This window comes from Callospermophilus lateralis, chromosome 19, assembly GCF_048772815.1.
Source record: "Callospermophilus lateralis isolate mCalLat2 chromosome 19, mCalLat2.hap1, whole genome shotgun sequence".
In the NCBI taxonomy this organism is placed as follows: domain Eukaryota; kingdom Metazoa; phylum Chordata; class Mammalia; order Rodentia; family Sciuridae; genus Callospermophilus; species Callospermophilus lateralis.
Genome location: NC_135323.1, coordinates 30,712,316 through 30,739,997, shown reverse-complemented (window position 1 = coordinate 30,739,997; position 27,682 = coordinate 30,712,316). Strand labels below are relative to the sequence as shown.

Sequence of the window (27,682 nt, the reverse complement as noted above, 5' to 3'; positions counted from 1 at the left end):
TGAAAGGAATGTTTCCCAAGAGACCTTTCAGTTACAATAGAGGTGCCCTTTGTAGTTCAAGTTTCTTCCTGTTCACAGCAAGAGATGCACTGTGCAATATCAAACAAGAAACTGTAATGTGTTCCAGATGGTTGAATTAACATCTTCTTCTCCAGAGATGAGCCTTTAAAGCAGACAGTGTGTCAAATATTCTGTAAAAATTCAGTTACTCTTGTAAAATATCATAAAATTTATTTCAGGAAAAGACTTGTGTTTGAAGAATCCACAGGCATTCCTCAGCAAGGCCCAGCTGGGCTCTGGGATTCCTCCTCTGTATTTCCAACAGCTGTCTCTGCTCTAAAAGTTCAACATTGAGAGGTAAATAGTTCTGCATATTGCATGGTGTAGAAATTGAGTTCTAGGAGGGGATGGAGGTTTGAGGGGAAGATCACAGAAAAGAGGGAAGGTGAAGTGTGACCCTCCCACTAGGTATGGGGTGCACTGTGGAGCTTTTTGTAAATGATGCTGGAGAGTAGGAGGGAGGAGAACAGGAAACCCTGATATCCACAAGACAACCACACATCTCCTCCAGCAGACATAAAAGAGAAGGTAAAGATAATAAGACAAATCTCCAAATAACCCAGATGCCTCCAGAATTCCCAAAGGGAATAGAGAAAGGGGCAAGGTTCCTACTGCACATGGCAGTCAGTTTTTTTTTTTAATTTTTTGTTTTGTATAATTTGCCTCCATTGTATTCTGGATCATTGGTCTGGGTCTAAAATTCAGTTAATCAGATCATCCCAGGAAATAATTTTGTCAATAACCCCATAGACACAGGAATAGGAAGTTGGGGGAAGGGGTAGGAACTCAAGCAGATATTAAGGATCTAGTTAAGATTAATAGAAACTTATGCATTTCTAGCATTATCTGTTTTCACCTTCCAAACACTTTAAAAAAAATAAGGCCCTGATAACCACCTCAATTCCAGGGTTACAGAGGAGAAGGGCCTGGACAGCTACTCACGGACAGAGGAACACCAGGATGATTGTGAAGAGGAGCCAGGTCTCCATGGAGAAGTCGGGGATCAGGTCTATCACAGCTTTCCATGGACAATTCTCTACACTGAGTTTTCCTGTCAGCTGAAGATGAAAAACTTTAAGGCTGCCCTATGCAAGGCTGTCTCTGCAGAGGTTCCCTTCTGTGCCCAGATGTATTTGGTGAGGCCAGCCTGCATTTTCACATTATGGAAGAGGAGATGGAGATAGTATGTCGGCCAGGAGTAGGGCCACCTGTGCCCCACCTGAAGTTGGTGGGGTTAAATGCCCTCTGAACCCTGGCAGTTGGAAAAGGGTCATAAACACCCCTACTCTGACTTCCTCTGAATGCATGTTCTATGTAAAAACAATAAGCAATTATCTTACTATTGTCCTAATGCCAAACATCGTTTACTCATATTAGATATTTAAGTGAGCCCACTGGCATTACATCTCCTGACTTGCTCTTCTCTCCATTGCTCCCCTCATTCTAAAATACTTGAATTCAATCCAACAAGTCACATCTACAGATCATTAACCAAGTAGTTTCCTCAGCCTAAAATGACACTGTGCCCCACAGAAAGCTCCAAATCACACTTCAAACACAACTCAGGAACAAAACCATTCCAGTAGAAAGTTTCCTCAGCAATTGCCTCCAACAAATAAAATCATATCTTCCTCTGGATAATTTCTACCTGTCTCCCCCACCTCCATTTCTATTATTGGCCTCTCTGTGCTCTTCCTCCCTTGGGGACTTCTAGGAATATTTCCCTCACCAGATTATCAAGGAAAATGGGTATCATTCACTGTTATGTCCCTAGTCCCTAGCAGAATACTTGGTACAGAGTTGGCATCCAGAAACTTTGGTTGAGTTGAATTGAATTTGATGGCTGGGCCCCTGCATGTCTTCCCCTGTAAGCCCTTGGCATCCACTCTACCTACCTAACAGAAGGTATCACCTATGCCTCATTCTTTGTCCCTGTAAGTTCAGGTGGATCCAGCAGGGTTCTCTTGACAAAGGGCCCTTGAAGAAGGGACTGGACATGGTTGAGATGGAGTTGACAGCTGAGTGAGCACCATCAATTCATGGTGCTCTTTGGGAAGTTCCTCAAAGGTGTCTGCCACAGAAAGGAATTAAGGGTGATTTTGGAACAAAGAATGGCCCTATCTCCCTGGCATAATGAGAAAATGGACAGAAAAGAAGAACCATCTGTGTGGCCACTTGGACCCCAAACACCTTAGCTACCAATGCTGTGGAAGACGTCATTACAGGCAGCATATACAGCACCTTGTAATCCATAAATGATTCCAGGTTTGGTGGGAGGTCCATGGGTCAGAGACAGTGGGTTCCACTTTTTGATGAATGGTGATCACTCAATGGGTGATTAAGAGACCTGGGAAACTGGTCAGGGGACATTGTGTAATTGATATCTCTGTCACTTGTGAGTTTCTACCACATCTCCAATGGTAGAGACCGCACAAGTGAGTGTTTGGAAATCACACAAGCTCATTATTATCATTCTGACTTATATCCTGAATAAGTTTATTGTGAAAAAAACATGATTCATGACAAGGAAAAAAACCTTCATAGTTCTTGATAATTAACAAAATTGAAGACACTTGAGCTGCACTTAGCATGTCTCTTCCTCTTTATCTTTTCTCATCATTGTCAGACTTTCCACAGAAAACTATAGGTTATGCATGACCTATACTTAGAGAACCCAAGTTCCCTCCCCACATTGGTAATTGGAAAAGAATTATGTACACATTCAGTCTGACCTCCTTTTAGTGCTTATTCTGTGGGAAGTCAATAAACACCTCAATCAGTGTTATTGGTAAGTTCAGTGGTTACAGATCACCACTTCCATTTCATCCCATTATTCTGGGTTTAAGTATATGGGCTGCTGAACAGTGGCCTGTGTAGGTGGACATCTCAATACTAAATATCGGCCACCTCCTTTCTTTGCTTTGGAGCTTATCAAGCAGCATTAAATGTTGAAGATCATAGTTTGTCACTTTGGAGTGAAAGATTTCTTCAGGAGACACTAGATAGACACTACAGCTCCTCATTTAAAGTGCGATAAGGAAATACATCTATTTATCCATGCATTGATTCAAGGCCAAGGGGAGGTGTTGTACCAGGTAGAGTCTCCTGGCACACAGTCTCCTTACCCAGGAATAGCTTTAGGTGAGCAGAAGACACATAAATGGGCTCTGTGGTATTCCTGTGGAATGTCTGAAAAAAATGACACTCTGCAGAGATGTGATTAAGGATAGATGTGGCAGAGATCTTTACAGACAAGGAAAAGGACAGGAAAGGAAAGCTGGCAGACAATCACCAGGCATGGTGGGATTGATAGCCCAGGAAATTCTTACACATGCCTGACTTCTCTCCTTGACTTTAATGGACTCTGTTTCATAGAGTGAGGGTACTATCCCTGGTTCAAAGAGGTTGAAACCGAGGCTCAGTGACTTCAAATGGCTTCACAACAGCTGTGGATCACAACAAAGTAGGATAGATAGAGCTAACATGAAGGGAGTTTGAAAAGTCTTCTGCTTGTCTTTTCTCAGTGCTTGCCATTCCCTGACAGGGTCAACCTCAGACATAGCCAGATCCATGACTGCAACAGCTAATCAGTTGAGATTCTGTTCCTATCCCATGGTTACTCCCTCAGCAGCTCCCCTGTGGCATTTTCAGAAGTAAGAACACCTCTCCCCCTTTCTCTCTCTCTCTCTCTCTCTCTCTCTCTCTCTCTCTCTCTCTCTCTCTCCCTCCCTCCCTCCCTCCCTTCCTCCCTCCCTCCTCCCTCCCTCAGGAGGGATAAAGAGGGAGGAAACTCAGGGAGATACTGAAGGTATTGATGAGTAAGATCGTCCTCTATGATCCCCACCAGAGGGGTTCACAGAATGCATCAAACAAGGTCAGAGTGTCATCTCATAACCACTGGCAACTTAATCCCAATGCCTTCCTTATTTTTTTTGGAAATAAATCCCCTGTAGAAATTCATGTTTTCATTTTCCTCCAAAGCATATAATTACAAATACTGTGTAATTACCAAGTCCAATGTGATAGTTCCTCTGCCCTTGTCATCTTAGGCCCTAACCAGGGTGCTTAGACTTCATATACAATGGAAGCACTAAAAAATAACAAAATCATGGCATTTGCAGGGACATGGATGGCATTAGAGCAGATTATGCTGAGTGAAGTTAGCCAATCCCTAAAAAACAAATGCCAAATGTCATCTCTGATATAAGGGGGGCGACTCAAAACAGAGCAGGGAGGAAGAGCATGAGAAGAAGATTACCATCAAACAGGGATGAGAGGTGGGAGGGAATGGGAGAGAGAAGGGGAATTATGGAAGATGAAAGGAGACCCACGTTGTTATACAAAAATACATATAAGAGGATGTGAGGGGAAGGGGGAAAAAAGAGAGAAAAAAATGAGTTATGGTAGAGGGAATCGAGAGAGGTGAGGTGAGGGGAGGGGAGGGGAGGGGGGATAGGAAGGGGATAGGAAGGGGATAGGAAGGGCAGCAGAATACAACAGACACTAGTATGGCAGTATGTATAAACGTGGCTGTATAATCAATGTGATCCTGCAGTATGTACACATGGGAATAATAAGAATTCATACCCCATTTGAAATAAATGTATGATATATGATATGTCAAGATCAATGTAATGTTTTGAGCAACTAATAAATTTCTGATGTTTTAAAAAAAAACAATAGCTATCATTACTTGGGATGAAATGTAGTCAGAACTATTTCCCAAATGGTGCAAATGGCCTTACTCTACAGAGGATAATAATAAGAGACATGTTCTTTGTGCCATTTGATTCCCCAGAAGCAATGTTTTCTAACATAAAAAGTTTGCAAACTGACAATTTATTTGAACATATACAGAAAGCACCCAAACCACCCCTTGTCTCCCATCTACTCTTTGTTGTATTGAAGCATCTCCATGTACTTTTAGAGGTCTGCTGTAAGTGCTGAGATTACAAAGATGACTAAGATTTAGGTGTTCTGTCCAAAAATGATGACAAACAGATAACTACAGCAACCATCCAAGTATAATAAATGTCTTTGTCAACATTGAATATCTGAGTTTCTGTCTCAGTGTTCTTCATATACTATCAATGTGGAGTCTCAAATAATATTCACAGGGTATTAGGCTCAGATTCCATCACTGGATTCAGAGTATTGCAAGGATCTCCGTGAATCTGATATTATACCTTACATTGTTAGCCCAAGTTTCTCCTCTTATGGGAAACCTGTCCTGATTTCCATTGTTTAAGTATTTGCTCTCATTGCAGGGAGGCAGTGTTGAGCTGAAATGATTTGAGTGTTAGATTCAATTTTCACAATTTCTAATCTTGACTGTGCAAAAAAGAGAGTAATTTTTTAAATGCAAACAAGATTTTTTTCTAACTCTGTTCTCAAGAGCCTACACTTCTTAGTAGGGGCAAACTTGATTAGGTCTATTTAGGAAACCAGGTGGTATCTGGCTTTGATTGCTGAAGAAGGGGAACAACGAACTCTTGTAGGCCTCATAGTTGGATGTTGTAGGGAAAGTGGCAGGTCCCATGGCGTTCTCTCCTGGCATTGGAGGAGGTGTGTTCCTTACCTCAGTGACACTATGAATTGGCTTGGCTGCATGCCTGCTGTGTTTGGGACATGCAACAGCACTGCACATAAAGGTCAGAATTATTGCTCTCATGGAGCTTAACATGTAACAGGAAAAAGATGCAAATCCTACAAGCAGAAACAAATATTGAATTAGAAATAGAACTACTATATGATTCAGCATCCCACTTCTGGATATTTATCTAGATGAAATATGCGTCAGAGAGGCAAGTGTACTCCCATGTTTATTGCAATATTATTCATGATAACCAAGAATAAAAATCAACTTTAGTGTCCATGAATTAGTGAATGGATAAAAGGAAAGGTGGAATGTATACAAGAGATAACACTATTCAGCCTTAAAAATGATGAATTTCTATCATTTGGGACAGCACGGATGTGACTGAATGGCATCATTTCTTTACAATATATCCTGCCTCAAATTATTCATTTTAGTAATAAAATACAGATTTATAGAGAAATTGGTAGTGAGGCATATGGTCATTACTGTAACTAAACTGAAAAAGTGGAAGCATTTTTAGAATTGAAAAATGCCCATAGGTTGGGAGAGTTGGGAAACAGCCAGATCAACACATACATGGAATTTTAGAAAAAAAGAGGAGGAAATAGTAACAGTATCGAGGGGAAATCATTTCAGGAATCCAGACACCATAGACACAAATCTATCCACACCTGACCATGGGAATAAATCTATATTCTTCTAAGTCTAAACCTTTCAACTACATGTTCTTAGTCAGAGAAAGTAAGTGAGGTGACTGAGACTTACAGCCAGCTGGAAGATGTCACAATTCCAACAAAGTCAGCAAGGATGACATGTATCCAATAGCTTTTTACAACACTATCTCACTAGCAAAACTCTGGTTGATATTAAACACCAACCTCAGGTGACCACAAAAATCTCAGAAAGTGTAGACAATAACCAGTTCAGGAAGGGTAAGAATGGGAATTTGTGTCACCCAGGAACATGCTTTTAGGCATTGCTTTAGAGCCTGTCACTAAAAGTCAAGATTTCATTAACAATTTGTCACAGATAGTATATATAAAAGTGAGTCCTAAAAGGCAGACCTTGACTGCCACCAATCATGACATGTATCTAATGTTTTTATACCTTGTAGATATAATCCTGGTTGACTATTAACTAACAACTTCAACTTACACATAAAACTTAGGAAGTTCATATTTTAATCACCCTAATCTGGCCCATTGAGATTGTGAAATTAACAGACTGATTAACTGGTCACCTTACAAGACACCAGTTTGGGCCCAGATTCTACTTGTCATAAAGAACAGTTGGAACTCAAATCTTATTTGCCACGGAGAAGGCCATGTAACCCTGCAGAATTATAAATAGTTCACACTCATTAAATTTTCTAGGGTATTTAATCAATAAAACCCAATGGTGATGAATTATTTTAGCAACAACAAAGTCAGAAAGTTTCAGATACTTTACCAGAAAGAGAGAAGGGCTGCATAGCCTTCTGTGACTACTATAATGAAATAGATACTATTTTTTTGCTAAATATTAACATGAAACCATATGAAAATATCCAGAATTTTGGTAAAAGTAAATATATGAACAACACTAAAAAATCTATAAAATAGTTTTTTTGTTGGTAGATCTTTGCTCCTTTCTGTTATAGGTTATCAAAGCTAAAAGATTAAAATGAAGATAAGTCATATTAAGTGAAATAATACAGTCCCAAAACATTAAACTTCAAATGTTTTCCCTACTAAGGGGAAGCTAATCCAAAGTAAGGCAAGTAAGGTGGAGATAAAAATACAAGAAGAAAAAGAGAGAGGGAACAAAAGAAGGGAGAGGTAATTTCATCAAAATAGAGGAAAGCTCAGTAGAATAAATGGAGGGGTTGAGGAGGAAGAAGAAGGGACAGAAAAAGGGAAGAAGAGTGAAATGAATCTCACTGAAGATGGAATGTGCATGCATGGGTGTGGCACAGTGGGTCCCAGCATCACATGTTTCCATAGGACATTAATAAAAAAATTGTAAATGGATTTGTTATCGGATGCTTTGAAAATTAAGTCAGTCTGACCCAATTTTGTTCAGACAATTCACCCTGGGCAGAATTGGCCCCCATTTCTGCATGAGCCACCCTTACCAACTTGATCCCTGAGAACAATGTCCTTAACTGTAGAACTAATGCAAGCTTACTTCCTGACTATGCACAAAAAGGTGCCAATTCTGAGAACTTGGTGCTTTCCACTTTATGAAATATGTCTTATAATTGTACTTGCCTCTCCTGCCTCCCTTCTTTGTGCTTTTTTGTGTTTTTAAGCTGCCCCCCACCAGCATTCAATTCTTGGGCTGCAGAACTGGCAGCTTTGTGTTCCCTTGGCCCTGGCCAGAATAAACTTCAAAAAGACATAGAGTTTTATTTGGGATTTTGGAATAGTGCCTTAACATTCGGAAGCCCCAGAGAGATATTCTCTGGCATCTAGGCTGTGGCTCTTGGCCACCTGAGACCCCAATGCCACAAACACAGAGAGAAGATCCTGGAACCACATATATCAAGCTCTGAAAAAAATGGGTGCTATTTGCAGGGAAATGGATGATACTAGAGCAGATTATGCTAAGCGAAGTTAGCTAATCTCTAAAAAACAAATGCCAAAAGTCTTCCCTGATATAAGGGAGGTGACTCAAAACAGAGTCAGAAGGAAAAGCATGAGAAGAAGATTACCACAAAACAAGGAAAAGAGGTGGGAGGGAATGGGAGGGAGAAGGGGAATTGCACAGAAGATGGAAGGAGACCCTCATGGTTTCACAAAATACATATATGATGGTGTGAGGGGGAAGGGAAGAAAAAAAAGAGAGATAAGTGTCTCAGTAGAATGAGAAGAGAGAGGTGATGGGAGGGGAGGGGGGATAGGGAGGGCCACAGAATACAACTGACACTAAGATTGCTGTATATATACACATGGATGTATAACCAATGTGATCCTGCAATCTGTACACGTGGAAAAATGAGAATTCATACCCTATTTGAATCAAATGTATGATATGTCAAGATCATTGTATTGGACTGAGCAAATGATAAAAAAAATTACAAATAAAAATGAAAAACAACAATGAAAATCAGCAGAGGGAGGTAGTACCCTAAAAGAAAAACTAATCAAAGGAGAAAATCAAGTCAAGTTAAATAACCAAAATAAACAAACATGGCTGGGAATACCATGTCTCAATAGTAACCCTGAATTTTAATGGCTAAAACTCACCAATTAAAAGACATAGTCTATCCCACTGGATTAAAAAAAGAACAATATGCTGCCTCCAGGAGACTCATCTGATAGGAAAAGACATAAAGAGACTGAAGGTGAAAGGTTGGGAAAAATCATACCACTCACATGGGCTGCAGAAGCAAGCAGGGGTGTCCATCCTCATATTAAATAAAGTAGACTTCAAGCCAAAGTTAATCAGAAGGGATAAAGATGGACATTATCTACTGCTGAAGGGAAGCATATACCAATATGACATAACAATCATAAATATATATGCCCCAAACAATGGTGCAACTATGATCATCAAACAAACTCTTCTCAAGTTCAAATTGAACACAACACAATAATTTTGGGTGACTTTAACACACCTCTTTCACCACTAGATATATCTTCCAAACAAAAATTGAATAAGGAAACTCTAGAACTCAATAATACAATCAATAACTTAGACTTAATGAACATATATAGAATATTTCAACCTGCATCAAACAGGTAAACTTTCTTCTCAGCAATACATGGATCCTTCTCCAAAATAGACAATATAATATGCCATAAAGCAACTCTTAGCAAATACAAAAAGTAGAGAGATACAATCATGCATTTTATCAGATCATAATGGAATGAAATTGGAAATCAACAACAAAGTAAAAAATTTCTCCATCACCTTGAGACTGAACAATATGCTACTGAATGAACAATGGGTTGCAGAAGACATAAAGAAGGAGATCAAAAAATTCTTAGAGGTAAATGAGAACATAGACAAAACATATTGAAATCTGGGACACTATGAAAGCAGTACTAAGAGGAAGGTTCATTGCATGGAGTTCATTCCTTAAAAGAAGAAAAAGCTAATAAATAAATGACCTTATATTACATTTCAAATCCTAGAAAAAGAGGAACAAATCAGCAGCAAAAGCAGTAGAAGGCAAGAAGTAATTAAAATTAGAGCTGAAACCAATAAAATCGAAACAAAAGAAACAAGTGAAACAATTGACAAAGTGTTGGTTCTTTGAAAAAATAAATAAAATTGACAGGCCCTTAGCTATGCTAATGAAGAGAAGTAGAGAGAAAACTCAAATTACCAACATACACGATAAAAAAGGTAATATCACAACAGACATTACAGAAATTCAGAGGATAATTAGAAATTATTTTGAAAACTTATACTCCAATAAAATAGAAGACATTGAAAGCATCGATAAATTTCTTTTAAAAAAAATTTTTTTTAGTTGTGAATGGATTTTTTAATTTATTTGTATGTGGTGCTGAGAATCAAACCCTTGCTTCAGGCATGCTACGCAAGCACTCTACCACTGAGCTACAACTCCAATCCCAATAAATTTCTTAAGTCATACGATTTGCCCATTTGAATCAGGAAGGTATACACAATTTAAACAGACCAATATCAAGTGATGAAATAGAAGACGCCATCAGAAGCTTACCAACCAAGAAAAGCCCAGGACCAGATGGATACAGGGCCAAGTTCTACAGACCTTTAAAAAAGAACTAATACCAATACTCTTCAATTTATTTCAGGAAATAGGAAAAAAATTAAATGTTTTAGACAAAAATTTCACCTATTTTATCAGTCATCCACTTCATGCTTTGAATACAGTCTTTGGCTGCTTTGCCACTGAGGCTTATTTTAAAATGGACAGGATTTTATTTTCCTCTTCTCCCTCTCTCTCTTCATAACCTGGGGGTGAGGAACAAGATTATCTTTTCCCATCCTAGGCTGAGTTATCCATCTGTCTTTGAGCATACACCCACCACAGGAACAAAGTAATTCAGACTTCAGGACTGGCGCCATAAGAATGGCTATCTCCCAAATTAACAGGTGAATTGAACTCTCACAGGGAACACCTGGAATGGATTGTGTCTTTAAAAACCATCTGTTCTTGGGTTGAGTCAGAGCACTTGCCTAGCATATATGAGGCACTGTGTTCAGTTCTTGGCACCACATAAAAATAAATAAATAAAATAAAGGCATTCTGTCCATCTACCACTACCAAAAAAAAGAGCAAACAAACAAACAAAAAAGGAACCCTCTGTTCTCCCTGATGGGCAGAATCACAGCCTCTGGGAGAGGAGTTCCCTGTGCTTCTCCTTCCCCAGTAAAATAATAAAACTTTCTCCTTTTCTCAAAACTGTCTTTTTATTGAATTGACACCAGGGACAAGACTGAGCTTTCAGTAACACTATTGTTGCTTCAGGTACATTATGTGTGTGTGTTGGGCACAGTGATGCACATCTGTAATCCCAGGGGATCTGGAGGAGGATCATGTGCTTGAAGGTTTAAAGGCCGATTCAGCAAGGTTGTAAGCAACATAGTGAGACCCTGTCTCAAAATAAAAAAAAATAAAGTGTGCTGGGGATGTGGCTGGATGTTTAAGCAACCTTAGGTTCAATCACTGCTACTAAATCACCCCCAAATTGGTGTGTGTGTGTGTGTGTGTGTGTGTGTGTATGCATTTGTATTTGTGGGCAAATAAGTGTTATTGTGCATGTGTATGATGCCCTTTACTCTGTACTCCTAGTTGAGAAACCACTTTAGAATTTTAAAGCTAGGACCTCCTTGGCAGATGTCTTCTTCAAGGTCCAGTCTATTCCGCTGTCTTTGTGCTTCATCCTGTCCTCAGGAGTTCTTGGTTGCTGGCTGAACTGGAGGACCTGGGGGACTCTCATGATATGCAAGATAAATAGAATAATGTAGAGGTGGCATATTTTTAAATACAAGAGAATCATAGAGGTAGAGAGAGGCAGGTGATCCTTGGGGTCCTGTGATTTGAAAGATATTTACTGAGCCCCTTCTACAGTCAGATGAGGGATTAGAGCTAGGCATACCAAGTTCTCACACAACCAACCCCTCAAGTCCTGTGGATTCTGATTTCATAACTTACAAAGTAGGAGAGAGTTAAGGGGTAAAGGAAAAATCATGATATGGTTTGACTCTGGAATGTTCCCAAAGGCTCAAAGATTAACAGCTTGGTTCCCAGTGCAGCAATGTGCAGAGGTACAGATTTGGGGAGGTGATTTGATCATGAGCTTCCCTAACCTCATCTGTGAATGATCCATAGATGGATTCACAATTTTATGGCATTATCAGCAGGTGGTAGAGAGGACAGAGCCTAGGGCCTAGTTGGAGTTAGGTCACCAGGTGCAGATCCTGGAAGAGCTTATCAAATCCCTGGCCCCTACCTTGCCCTCCTTATGCTTCCCAGTCACCATGAGGGGAGCAACTTTCCTCCATGGTGCACTTCTGTCATGGCAATCTGCCTCACCACAGCCCAGAATCAATGGATCCAAGTGATTATGGACTGAAGTCTCTCAAACTGTGAGTCCAAATATATCTTTTCTTCTTTATTTAATATGCTTCAGTTATTTTTCTCTTATGGTTTTTAAATTTTTATTTGTGCATTATGATTAGATAGATGAGTGATTTTCATTGTGATATATTCATATATGCACATAGCATACACTGTCTATTTCATTCTCAGATCCCTCTCTTTGCTCCCCCTTTTCCCTCCACTATTTCCATTTCTCTACTGGTCCTTCTTCTGTTTACCTGAGTTCCCTTTCTTTCCTTTATTTCTCTCTAATTTCCACGTATGATAAAAAACGTATGAACCCTTAGCTTTCTGAATCTGGCTTATATTACTTAGTATGATGTTCTCTGTTATGGTTTGGGTGTATAGTGTTCCCCAAAGGTTGAGGTGTGAGACAATGCAAGAAGGTATGGAGGAGAAATGATTGGGGTATATAGCATAGTCTTAACCTAATCAGTGAATTAGTCCCTGATTGGATTAACTGAATGAGAACTGTAGGCAGGTGGAGTGGGACTGGAGGAAGTGATTCATTAGGGGCATGGCTTTGGGGTATATATTTGTATCTGGCAAGTGAAGACACCTCTCTCTCTCTCTCTCTCTCTCTCTCTCTCTCTCTCTCTCTCTCTCTCTCTCCCCTTTCTGATAATCATTGAGCTGGTTCCCTCTGCCACAATTTTACACCATGATGTTCTGCCTCACCTTGAGCCCCCATGGAATGGAGCTGGCCTTCTATGAAATAAGACATCTAAAACGATGAGCCCTTAGATAAACTTTTCCTCCCCATACAATTGTGCTAGCTGGGTCCTTTAGTCACAGAAGAAAGAAAGCTGACCAAATAATTCTCTGTTTCTATTAATTTTCTTGCAAATGGCATAACTCTATTTGTGTTTATGGCTGAGTAAAACTCCACTGAGTACATATACCATATTTTCTTTATCCAGTTGATGGACACCTAGATTGCTTCTATAAACTAGTTATTGTAAAGTATGCTACCAAAAACATGGATAGGCATGTGTTGCTATAGTATGCTGATTAATTCTGTTGGATAAATATGGGGGATGATATAGCTGGGTCATATATTGATTTAATTTCTCATCTCTTGTCACATCAACCACCCATGTCAAACACTGCTGGGAAGTTCAACAAATTTTCTTTTATTTTGTAATAAAATTTGTAATTTAATATTATTTGTGTATTTATTTGATTAACATTGCTCTCCCTTAAGGTTAAATTTCATAAGGGCAAGGATTCTGACCTGCATATAGGTAGAATTTAACACAAGTCCTGAACACAGTAGCCAGACAGTCCTGCCAATCTACAGTGATACTGATGTTAGGCACACATTGGAGGAGTCCAATAACGAGAGGAGGAACTGTTGCTTTGATCTGACATGCTCCTCAACCTTCCCATCCATTAGCCCAGAAGAGTTGGTTATTTCCTCTTCTACCCACCAAAGCTTAGATACCATCTGATTCCCCAAATTAGCAAGATCAAGTTTTACCCAACTGAGAAGAATGGGCACTTAACTAAGTTAAATAATCTTGCTTGCATTTTTTTTTCATAATTGTAATTATAAATTGTGGAATTTGAACCTGAAACACAAATCATTCCAGAGCACTTCTGTGTCTCTCTACACCAAGAGAAATTTAGTCAGACAATTCCAGTCAAGACAGGCTTTCCATGGGAATAACAACTTGGGCTACCATTATGAAAGGATGGAAATATCATAATGATGGGGACCCTTAAATCACTAAGTTTGTGGATCACCTGTTCATTTACATTATAGCAGCCTGATGTTTCCTGAATGTAATCTGAGATTGGACTTTTATCTGTTGTATATGAAAACAAGAAAGAAGATAAACCATTCATATTGATAAGGACTGTATGTTTTTCATTCTTGTATGATTAATTTTATGTGGCTGAAACATCCTTATTTATACTATGTCCTTATTTTTTGCTATCACTATCTGCAACCAAAATAATAACTGGGAATTAAACATCTGAATACTTAAATATATAGAACAGATCTTTAAAGTATGTGGTTAGTGCTTCACTAAATGTATAGAGGAGATTCCAGAGTCATGAGGGCAGTCTTCTGGCACATAATGCTTTCCTGGACATGCACAGCAAAAATTTGGTATGCAAATATCTTTGTGTTTGATGATATTACCTTCTATGGAATTAAGTTCATGAGGAACATGCCTCTCTCTCTCTCTCTCTCTCTCTCTCTCTCTCTCTCTCTCTGTGTGTGTGTGTGTGTGTGTGTGTGTGTGTGTGTGTGTGTGTGATGACTTCTCCCTGTGTTACCTGGCCTTGAACTCCTGGGCTCAAGTGATTCTATAGCCTCATCCTCTTGAACAACTAGGACTACAGAAGTCTGCCACCCTGCCTGGCTAGAGCTTGGCTTCTTTGATTGCCCTTTGCAGAAAAAGAACTTTTGCATAGATTGGGGTCCAGCACTGGATGCATTTTTCATCTCAAGGAATGTCTAACCCATCTTTGTTGGTACAAATCACAACCAGTCCAACCAGGATCAGAGCTATGAAAGATGGGGAAAATAATAATAGCCCTGGATATTTCATTATAGTAGTCAAATACATGATTTGAAGGAAGATGAAATTATATTAGTTCCACAGAGGTTTTATATACAGAAAATATAAAAAAGATTTTGGGTTATGGTAAGATTGTTACTGACAACCTAACCCTGGGAACTGCCTTGATCCTAGCTGGCTGGATTTGGCTTCCTGCCCACATAATAAATAGACAAAAGATGGTAAAATGAGTATTGAACTTGATGCAGTCCCATCAACCCAGGAGGAAGTGGTTAGATTACTTCTCCTTACCTATCCCACAGACACAATTATAATTTACAGAAACAAAACCCAGGTGATAGACATGTGTATATTTGGTTGATCTGAAGAGGGAGCATCTGGAAAAAAAAGACAGGAAATGCACAGATGCAGATTTAGTCTATGTTGTCCCAGATAGAATGAAATCCCCATTTCCATCCTCTTTGGTGCCTGTCAGGGTGGGAGGTGGAAGCCCCATGGCCCCCAGCTTCAACTCTCAACATAAGGAAGTCATTCCCAATTTCAGATGGGGTGCCTCTGAATTCAGTCTGTTTCAAGATTTTAATTGTCAGTAGTTATCAAATGACACCATAATCTCTCCTTGTTTGAATGCATGACAGAGATGTAGGAAAGGTTGGTGAAGGGTAAGTATCAGTTGGCACAGAGTCAGAAGAAAGAGAGAAGGAAGCACACAAGCACAGCTTGAATGTCTTCTCATTCTGTTATGTTTTGAAAACTTGGAGGCTTTGTTACCTAAACCTCTCTTTCTCAGGCTAATCAGACAAGGAATTTGACCCAGACTTGAGATAATGAGCTGATATAATTTCCAAACACTCAGACATGGCATCCTCACATCAGGAATCTGTTGAGAGTCTCACAAGTGACAATTGTTTTTATAAGACTCCTCCTACACCAGCTCCCAGGGTCTGCTCTCCATCCACAACCACCAATTTACCGAAAAGCAGGGAGCCACCTGCTCAGATACCTCTTGGCCGAACGAAAAACCTGGGATCATCTTTTTGGAGTTCTGGTGCTGGATGTGCTCTCTGTGGTGATATCTGCCATGAGATGGTTGGGTAGAGATTTGTGGTTCACCTGGTCATGCAGGCTGCATGTGTCCTTTCACACCCATTGATCATGGACATGCATTATTTTCAGAGACAGAAGTTATTTTTTGCTCTAAAATCTGTCTAACTTGCTGACTACTGCAGGGATCTCTTAATGGTGGCACAGGAAGTAGCCTGAATTGACATTACTCAGTGCATCCATCAGTGTCATCTTGTTCATCCCCATTTTTTTAGGGGACTTCTGGCCATCAGGGTACTGGCACACAGCCTAAATGTGCTGGGAAGGTGGCTGTGGCCCAAACAAGCCAAATTATCTTTCTGTATTAATAAACCAGGAAGATGAAGTGATCAGCAAAGACACACAGGGAAAGAACCTGCAGAGGCCCAGCAATCTCACCTGACTTAATGACCAAACGTCCCAGATACCAGCTCTTTGTAAAGAACTCTGCTAGGGACTAAGGGCATAATAGTGGATAGTACAGAGACCCTGCTCCAGAGAAGTTCACATTCTGGAAAGTTAAACAAAGGTGGAATCCAACAATGTTGTAGGACAGTAAAGAGAACAAAAACAAGAGAAATGTGTTCCAGGGAAAATAGAGGTTGTCCAGGGGAGGAAGTGGCTCCGTGTGAAGAGGTGGTGTTGAAAGCCTTTACCAGATGAAGTTTTTTTTCTGAGCTGGGTTTTGAAGGATGATTAAGAATCTTCTGGGTTGGGGCTGTGACAGAGTGGTAGAGTGCTTGCCTAGGGTGTAAGGCCCTGGGTTTGATTCTCAGCACTGCATAGAAATAAATAAGGAAAGAAAGAAAAATGGAAAAAATGGTCCATCAACAACTAGAAAAATATTTTTTAAAAAGTCTTCTATGGGGCATGAGGGCATTGTAAGCAGAGGAAAGTGCATGAGTAGTTATTTAGATATAACTTTTTGGGGTGGAATTCAAGGATTTGTAATGAGAAGACCCAAGGAGACAAAAACTGATTAGAGGATATTTAATTCCAATGTTTCACTTCAGTTTCTGATAAGAATTAATAATCTTTGGGTGTAATGATAACTCTGATCGAATTTTTTATTAATAATTTCATAAACCTGAGCTCATAGATCAAAATGGGCATGTCTCATGACTCACTGCCAACTGCCAAGGTGGAGGGGGCACCTGGCTTCTGCAATAGTGGGTGGGGCACAGGTGGTTTTTTCTACTGGCTGTACACCCAGCTCCACTTCCTTTCCCAGCATATAAATATGCCAGACTGACTTCACTGACTCACAGCTGTTCACAGAAGACAAGCTTGGCACCTTCAACAGTGAAAAGATAGCTCACATAGCTGGAAGTCAAACTCAGAGGAGAAAATTTTGGAAGGAAATTAGTGATGGATCTGATCCCAAACTTTTCCATGGAAACCTGAGTTCTCCTGGGAATCAGCCTGGTGCTCCTCTACCTGTGAGTAACTGTCCCAGTTCCTCTCCTCTTGAAACCTCCCATTTCTGTGACTAGGAGGTTTAGTGATATCATTTGATTTGGGGGATGAACTTCTGATAGAGTCTCAGTTTGTGCCTAGATTAATCACCCGGAGTTCTGTAGAGGCAGATTACAAACAACTGGACACCTTCTGAAAAGTGATGCACCCTCTGCAAACTTTCAGAATTCTGGGAGTAAAGAGGAGTCTTCACAAGTTTCTGTGTCATTGTTTATCTTTTGTGTTCTATGTGCACTGCAAGAGATGTGTAGGAGGCTCATCTCCTGTGGAACAGGTGGTTCCTGCTCCTTCTCCCCCTGTCCCAGCACCACTTGTAAAATGCACCAAGTGCACCCCAGGTGCTACCACAGGCTCAGACTCAATTCTTCCCTCTGTCCTCTTCCCTTTCCCTGGAACAGTTCTCCCTCCAAAAACTAAATTCCTTCTCCCTGAAATATGCAACTACTGCTGAATGATGAAACTATTGAGCAAAGACCTGGGAGAAATTTTGAACTTTTATTCCTTAAGTTAGCATCAGTGTAGAGATTTGTTTCTTTCTTGATTTGAAATCTAATGGCAGCTTCAAGAGACAGAAGTTAACAAGCCCATTTTGTATTTTAAACATTTTCCCATGATACTCCAGTATAGGAGCATGAATAAAATAATCTAGTAGAAGAATTCCTTTAAATAGTGGGATTCCTGGGCTGGGGTTTTGGCTCAGTGGTAGAGAGCTCATCAGGCATGTGGGAGGCACTGGATTTGATCCTCAGCACCACATAAAAATTAATTAATAAAATAAAGGTATTGTGTCCGCCTACAACTAAAAAAAATATTTGAAAAATAGTGGGATTCCTGGTTTTATGGAGCAGGTGAAGAGAGCAGTTATTTCTGACTGAGGGTAGAAGACATTGCCCCAAGGAAACCTTTGACTTCTATCTTAAATCCACTTTTATAAGAGTAGGCATTCATAATGAGGTGAAAATAGAAAATATAAACCTGGTTGTAACAATTGAAGTAAAGGGTAGTATTCAGGCTTTTGTTGCATCTATTTCCCCTCCAGTGGCATTTTAAAATTAATGGAAATGTTTTAATTTCATTCTGTTCAATAGTACAATTTTTTGAGGTAAGTTCCTCATGTTCCTTCTGAAAGTCAAAATAGGACCCTAGGATTCTGTATTTGTGAAAACCAACCTGTTTAAAAATGACCCATCGGACAGCCGCCCAGCCAGACCGGAGCAGGAAGGCGCCAGCCGCCAGCCAGACTGGAGCAGGAAGGCGCCAGCCGCTCAGCCAGACCGGAGGAGGAAGTCCGGTCCCGCCCAGAGCGCTAGTCTCCAGGAAGCCCATCAACCCTTAAAACCCATCAAAGTGGGTGTGGCTACCAGCACAGTTGCGGCTGATCCAGGTACCCGGTTTCCAACTCCCCCACCCTTAGCTGCGATAACTCAAAATATTTCCCACAAGCTTTTGGGGATTGTACCTATCAACACAAAACAACAACTCTAGAGGCACCTGGTTTCTACCTCAGAGACTAGAGTAGGGAAGATACAGGTGGAAGCTCATTTCCCTTCACACTGGCTATACCCACCACCCTGAATACAGAGGCTCAAACTAGGAATAGACAACGCCACCTACTGGAAGCAAGGAAAACAGTGTTCTGAGAGACTTTTTTTTTCTCTCTTTCTCTTTTCTTCTCTCTCTTCCACAACTTCAGCCTATGTGAAACCAAGAACTGAGCATGAACAACTGAATTACCAAAGTAATATAATATAGAGGAATTGCATATACCCCACCTCCCCCCATTTTTTTCTGTATTTCTATCTTACTTCCCTTTCCCTTCTCTTATTTCTCTTTTCTTCCTTGTTATTTCTTTTCTTTTCTTTTTTTTTAATTCATATTCTCTCTATACCACTTTCAATCTCCTAACTTTTGCTATCTATACATAGGGTAACTATCTAAATAGGAGGTTGAGTCTATACATTCTTCCATAAATTACCAGTTGAGTGGTTAGAGTTCTCCAAAGGTGCTAAGTTAGTTTAACCTCATTCCCTCACTCCTTTCTCTTTAAGTATAACATCCTTTGTCTGAAATTAAGTTTTCTATATGCCACCAGATATGGTACGCCTTTTATGAAACTAAGGAATATATTCTTAAGTAATAATTAAATCCAACATCTATAGTCTTAGAATCTAACTATAAATGTATTAATAATGAAAACTTGTCCTTAGATAATGTACTGTTGATATTGGGATCTGTTAGCATTGTCTTTCTCCGAAAAAGAGGGATATTGGAGCTATTCAAGAACAATACAAATATATAAGGGGAAAAACATTAACTCAACAGTTTCACAAAGCTAGAAAGAATCATGAGCAGTATGAAAAGACAAGGAAAGAAAGGACCACAAACAATACAGGTCAATTCAACATTAGATGAGGTAATATCTGCAGCTGATGGAATGTCAGACAAAGAGTTCAGGATATACATGCTTCAGATGATCTGGAGTCTCAAGGAAGACATTATTCATCAAATTCAGACAATGAAAAATCACTTGGACAATGAATTACATAAACAAATCCAAGAAGCAAAAGATCAACTCTATAGGGAGATAGAGGATATAAAAAACAAACAAACAGAAATCCTGGAAATGCAGGAAACAATAAACCAAATTAAAAACTCAAATGAGAGTATTACCAGCAGAGTAGAACACTTGAAAGATAGAACATCAGACAACGAAGACAAAGTTTTTCAACTTGAAAAGAACATAGACAGCTCAGCAAAAATGTTAAGAAATCATGAGCAGAACATCCAAGAATTATAGGATAACATCAAGAAACCAAACCTAAGAGTTATTGGGATACAAGAGGGTACAGAGGTCCAAACCAAGGGAATGAGTAATCTATTCAATGAAATAATACTAGAAAACTTCCCAGACTTAAAGAATGAAAAAGAAATCCAAATACTAGAAGCCTACAGGACACCGAATATACAAAATCATAAGAGATCCACACCAAGACATATAATAATGAAGATGCCCAACATACAGAATAAGGAGAGAATCTTAAAAGCCACAAGAGAGAGGAAGCAGATTACATTTAAGGGTAAACCAATCAGGATAACTGCTGATCTTTCAACACAGACTCTGAAAGCTAGAAGATCCTGGAACAACATATTTCAAATGCTGAAAGAAAAAGGGTTCCAACCAAGAATCATGTATCCAGCGAAATTAAGCTTCGGGATTGATGATGAAATAAAAATCTTCCACGATAAGCAAAAGTTAAAAGAATTTGCAGCTAGAAAACCAGCTCTTCAAAACATCCTTGGCAAAACATTACAGGAAGAGGAAATGAAAAATAACAATGAAAACCAACAACAGGAGGTAGTACAATAAAGGAAAAACTAAGCATAGAGGAAAAACTAATCATGTTAAGTATCATACATAACCAAATATGGCTGGAAATACAAACCATATCTCAATAGTAACCCTAAATGTTAATGGCTTAAATGCACCAATCAAAAGACATAGGCTAGTAGAATGGATTTAAAAAAAGATCCAACAATATGCTGCCTACAGGAGACTCATCTGATAGGAAAAGACATACACAGACTGAAGGTGAAAGGTTGGGAAAAATCATATCACTCATACGGACCCCGGAAGCAAGCAGGGGTGTCCATACTTGTATCAAATAAAATAGACTTCAAGCCAAAGTTAATCAAAAGGGATAAACAAGGACAATACATACTGCTCAAGGGAACCATACACCAACAAGACTTGACGATCATTAATATATATGCCCCAAACAATGGTGCAGCTACGTTCATCAAACAAACTCTTCTCAAGTTCAAGAGTCTAATAGACCACAACACAATAATCATGGGAGATTTTAATACACCTCTCTCACCAATGGACAGATCTTCCAAACAAAAATTGAATAAAGAAACCATAGAGCTCAATAATACAAGAAATAACTTAAACTTAATTGATATATACAGAATATACCACCCAACATCAAGCGGATACACTTTCTTCTCAGAAGCACATGGATCCTTCTCAAAAATAGACCATATATTATGTCACAGGGCAAAGCTTAGCAATTACAAAGGAGTTGAGATACTACCATGCATTTTATCTGATCATAATGGAATGAAATTGGAAATCAATAATAAAATGAGAAAGGAAAAACCCTACATCACATGGAGATTAAACAATATGCTACTGAATGAACAAAGGGTTACAGAAGACATCAAAGAGGAAATTAAAAAATTCTTAGAGGTAAACGAAAACTCAGAAACAACATATCGAAATCTTTGGGACACTATGAAAGCAGTACTAAGAGGAAAATTCATTTCATGGAGTTCATTCCTTAAAAGAAGTAAAAGCCAACAAATAAATGACCTCATACTACACCTCAAAGCCTTAGAAAAAGAAGAACAAATCAGCAGCAAATACAGTAGAAGGCAAGAAATAATTAAAATTAGAGCAGAAATCAATGAAATCGAAACAAAAGAAACAATCGAAAAAATTGACAAAACTAAAAGTTGGTTCTTTGAAAAATTAAATAAGATTGATAGACCACTAGCCACACTAACAAAGAGAAGAAGAGAGAGAACCCAAATTACTAGCTTACGGGATGAAAAAGGCAACATCACAACAGACAATTCAGAAATACAGATGATAATTAGAAATTATTTTGAAACCCTATACTCTAATAAAATAGAAGATAGTGAAGGCATAGATAAATTCCTTGAGAAATATGAACTACCCAGATTGAATCAGGAAGATATAAACAACCTAAACAGATCAATATCAAGGGAGGAAATAGAAGAAGCCATCAAAAGACTACCAACCAAGAAAAGCCCAGGACCGGATGGATATACAGCAGAGTTTTACAAAACATTTAAAGAGGAACTAATACCAATACTCCATAATCTATTTCAGGAGATAGAAAAAGAGGGAGAACTCCCAAATTCATTCTATGAGGCCAATATCACCCTGATTCCCAAACCAGAGAAGGACACCTCAAAGAAAGAAAACTACAGACCAATATCCCTAATGAATTTAGATGCAAAAATCCTCAATAAAATTCTGGCAAATCGTATACAAAAACATATAAAAAAGATTGTGCACCATGATCAAGTAGGATTCATCCCTGGGATGCAAGACTGGTTCAATATACGGAAATCAATAAACGTTATTCACCACATCAATAGACTTAAAGATAAGAACCATATGATTATCTCAGTGGACGCAGAAAAAGCATTCGACAAAGTACAGCATCCCTTTATGTTCAAAACATTAGAAAAACTAGGGATAACAGGAACTTACCTCAAAATTATAAAAGCTATATATGCTAAGCCTCAGGCTAGCATCATTCTAAATGGAAAAAAACTGAAGGCATTCCCTCTAAAATCTGGAACAAGACAGGGATGCCCTCTCTCACCACTTCTATTCAATATAGTTCTCGAAACACTGGCCAGAGCAATTAGACAGACGAAAGAAATTAAAGGCATAAAAATAGGAAAAGAAAAACTTAAATTATCACTATTTGTGGATGATATGATCCTATACCTAGAAGACACAAAAGGGTCTACAAAGAAACTACTAGAGCTAATAAATGAATTCAGCAAAGTGGCTGGATATAAAATCAACACGCATAAATCAAAGGCATTCCTGTATATCAGCGACAAATCTTCCGAACTGGAAATGAGGACATCTACCCCATTCACAATATCCTCAAAAAAAATAAAATACTTGGGAATCAACCTAACAAAAGAGGTGAAAGATTTATACAATGAAAACTACAGAACCCTAAAGAGAGAAATAGAAGAAGATCTCAGAAGATGGAAAAACATACCCTGTTCATGGATAGGCAGAACTAACATCATCAAAATGGCAATATTACCAAAAGTTCTCTATAGGTTCAATGCAATGCCAATCAAAATCCCAACGGCATTTCTTGTAGAAATAGATAAAGCAATCATGAAATTCATATGGAAAAATAAAAGACCCAGAATAGCAAAAGCAATTCTAAGCAGGAAGTGTGAATCAGGAGGTGTAGCGATACCAGATTTCAAACTGTACTACAAAGCAATAGTAACAAAAACAGCATGGTACTGGTACCAAAACAGGCGGGTGGACCAATGGTATAGAATAGAGGACACAGAAACCAATCCACAAAATTACAACTATCTTATATTCGATAAAGGGGCTAAAAGCATGCAATGGAGGAAAGATAGCATCTTCAACAAATGGTGCTGGGAAAACTGGAAATCCATATGCAATAAAATGAAACTGAATCCCCTCCTCTCGCCATGCACAAAAGTTAACTCAAAATGGATCAAGGACCTTGATATCAAATCAGAGACTATGCGTCTGATAGATGAAAAGGTTGGCTCCGATCTACATATTGTGGGGTCGGGCTCCAAATTCCTTAATAGGACACCCATAGCCCAAGAGTTAAAAACAAGAATCAACAAATGGGACTTACTTAAACTAAAAAGTTTTTTCTCAGCAAGAGAAACAATAAGAGAGGTAAATAGGGAGCCTACATCATGGGAACAAATTTTTACTCCTCACACTTCAGATAGAGCCCTAATATCCAGAGTATACAAAGAACTCAAAAAATTAAACAATAAGAAAACAAATAACCCAATCAACAAATGGGCCAAAGACCTGAACAGACACTTCTCAGAGGAGGACATACAATCAATCAACAAGTACATGAAAAAATGCTCACCATCTCTAGCAGTCAGAGAAATGCAAATCAAAACCACCCTAAGATACCATCTCACTCCAGTAAGATTGGCAGCCATTATGAAGTCGAACAATAACAAGTGCTGGCGAGGATGTGGGGAAAAGGGTACTCTTGTACATTGCTGGTGGGACTGCAAAATGGTGAGGCCAATATGGAAAGCAGTATGGAGATTCCTGGGAAAGCTGGGAATGGAACCACCATTTGACCCAGCTATTGCCCTTCTCGGACTATTCCCTGAAGACCTCAAAAGAGCGTACTACAGGGATACTGCCACATCGATGTTCATAGCAGCACAATTCACAATAGCTAGACTGTGGAACCAACCCCGATGCCCCTCAATAGATGAATGGATAAAAAAAATGTGGCATTTATACACAATGGAGTACTACGCAGCACTAAGAAATGACAAAATCATGGAATTTGCAGGGAAATGGATGGCACTAGAGCAGATTATGCTAAGTGAAGCTAGCCAATCCCTAAAAAACAAATGCCAAATGTCTTCTTTGATATAATGAGAGCAACCAAGAACAGAACAGGGAGGAAGAGCAGGAGGAAAAGATTAACATTAAGCAGAGTCATGAAGTGGGAGGGAAAGGGAGAGAAAAGGGAAATTGCTTGGAAATGAAAGGAGACCCTCAATGTTATGCAAAATTACATATAAGAGTTTGTGAGGGGAATGGGAAAAAAATAAGAAGAGAAATGAATTACAGTAGATGGGGTAGAGAGAGAAGATGGGAGGGGAGGGGAGGGGGGATAGTAGAGGATAGGAAAGGTAGCAGAATACAACAGTTACTATTATGGTATTATGTAAAAATGTGGATGTGTAACCGATGTGATTCTGAAATCTTTGTAATGTTTTGAATAAAAATAAATAAATAAATAAAAATGACCCATCTTTTTTGAACAATTGAAGGAATATTAATCTAATACATACATCCACGATGTAGATTGCACATGTCTCTAAAATATACCTGCTCAGCAGGTTATTCTTACTCAATAGTTTCCCATATGCCAGTTTTCTTAATCTCTTACAGCAGATGAGTAAGAGAGAATGTGGACCAGGGATGCAATAAAAGGCATCCAGATAGGAGTTATGAAAAAGTGGGAGAATACTCCTGTCTGCTCAGTTAAGAAGTCCCAGAGTGGGGATGACCCCACTGGAGGCCACTAGAGGGGCCAACGTGGTGGCATCAAGTCAACTTCCTAAACTGACACCAGTGAGTGAAATTACCTGGAAGAAATTTAGGCTGAATTGCTCAGGAATTTTCAAGTTCATGTTTGGGGACTTATATCAGATATTCACTGTAGCATTGGGAGCCTAATGATGGAATTAGCTGCTCTGAGCTAAGTATTATGACTTTTGGAGTCTCTCAGGGAATGTGAGAGAGGAGATGATGAGCAGATGTAATTAGGGCCATTGGAGTTTTTGTTGTTATTTATGGCCTACATGTTACCTGCCTGGCTTCATGGTTCCCATTCTTGATCAGTGACTCATGAGCCACTATATACACACAGACACAATCCCTTGACCGGGATTTCTCTTCCACTTTATAGATATGGGACCTATTTACATGGATATTTTAAGAAGCTGGGAATTCCTGGGCCAACACCTCTGCCTTTTTGGGGAGCTCTTCTTAATTATCGCCAGGTGAGTGTCATTTGAGCTCCCTGTTTTGCCTCTTTGGGTTGCAAACATCTGCTTAGTTACATCAGTAGGAATTCAGCTCCATGAGAGAAGTTTCAAGATTTCTAAGCTTCAGAAACTGTGTGAGGGCCTCATCCAAAGCACAGTCAGGTTTACCCTGGGGCTCTGTTTACAACTCGTCCTGGCTTCAGGTTCACTTCTGTTGATGGGCTCAGGACTCTGGCACATCCACACTGTAAGCTGTGGACTTTATGTTCAGCAGACTGAGCATTCTCAGAGGATTTTCATTTTTCTCAGTGCAGATTCTAGGAAGACACACTCAAACCTCTGGGATGCTTTATTTTCACACTTAATATATTACAAATAAAACAGCATGAGGAAGATTAATTGCTTAGTTTTTATGATGAAAACTCACAGCCAGTGTCTAACTATATGTGTCCTATGTGCAGAGAGATAGCAACTTCCCTTTTCCAAGTTGAGCTACAACATAGGAAGGCAAGTCCACTTTTAAATAAAAGTCACTTACTTACTCAACAACATGATTGTAACAACATAAATGTCCTAGGCTAGATGAGGTTGCTGGTGTCCTTAACTCCCTAATTCTACTAGAATTCTAGTTAAAACACGAGATAAATTAAAATGATACTCAATAAGGAAATAAAAGATCATGCGTGGCCCTGGGAAACACTCACTTTTCCTCACCCTGGGTTTCCTCATGTGCCCATGGAGGTGATAATTCCGAAGATCCCAGTATTTCTGAGTCAACACAAGCAGACAAAGAAATACTGCAGAAGAGAAGCATGTTGTATTCATAGACAAGGGGAATTGGCAGATTATTTATAATACTTAGAGAAAATTCAAGTGACTTTACATATTTTATTTCAAACATTGCATATTTTCTCTTTTCTCCTCAGAAGTCTCTGAATAAGAGCTTCTCTCTAACCACCTGTTAGGAACAACAAGCCTGATTTCATGGGATTTGGGTAATTTGATGGAATGTCAGTACATTTGCAACAATAATGTAATTTCATTTTGTTCTTCTTCCTAGGGTTTGTCTAATTTTGACACAGAATGTTATAAAAAGTATGGGAAAACATGGGGGTGAGTATTCTGGAACTTTCTCTTTGGTAGACTTGTTATGATGTGGCGCCCCAACGCATGAGGACAACCTCAGCCCTGAGCTTTTGGATGCAACCTTGTGTGCTGCAAAGTCCTTGGAGTCTTGCCCTGCCAAAGGTTCTGCATGTCACCAGGAGTCTGGGTCTACAGTCTGACTTAGGTTGAGAATGTTGCATGTTTTGGCTTTTCTCTTGCTTTTGATGACCCAGAGTCTCCAGCCTTACTTTGTGTCCAATGTCTGGCTATTCCTATCTTCCCCATTTTTCTTTCTTTTTGACCCCTTTAGCTGAGTAAAATGTATTATTTGAGAATTGTTTTTTAAAATCATGGGTTTATAAATTTATGGCATTCTCTCTTTCCTCCATTGATTTCCATTTAATTTAAAGACAAAATTCTCTTATTTAAATTTCAGATTTAATGTATGCTTTTGAACAAAAGGCTGGGAGGTACTGGGAAGCAGATGGGAAACCATTTCTGCTCAGATTTTTTCATTTACTTAACTTTATTTCTTCTTTTTTATTGTCATCATTATTGTTGCTCATATGCCATTTTTAAATTTTCAGCATTGACTTTTCAATGAAGCATTTCTTTCTCTCCTTCACCCATTTAATGTTAAGACCAGACATAGGATGTAGTTACACCAGTGAGTTCCCTGGTGAATTGATAGGGTTTATATTGGAGGGTGGCCACAGCTAACTGTAGCAAGTATTCCCTTTTAGAGCTGGTGGGGGGTTGGTGGGAGCCGTAGAAGAGGTGTAATCATTTTGCTCTACACTAAAAATAGTGGTAGAAGACATTGACTCTTCTTCTCCATCTTCTCTCATCAATCCCCATAAAGCCACAGGCCTGGCCAGAGTGTTC

At 39.1% G+C, this 27,682-nt stretch overlaps 1 pseudogene; it reads left to right on the top strand.

The window, feature by feature from the left end:
• The first annotated feature begins 17,218 nt into the window (after positions 1-17,218).
• LOC143384728 (cytochrome P450 3A9-like) overlaps positions 17,219-27,682 on the top strand; it is a 32,227-nt pseudogene continuing 21,763 nt past the window's right edge.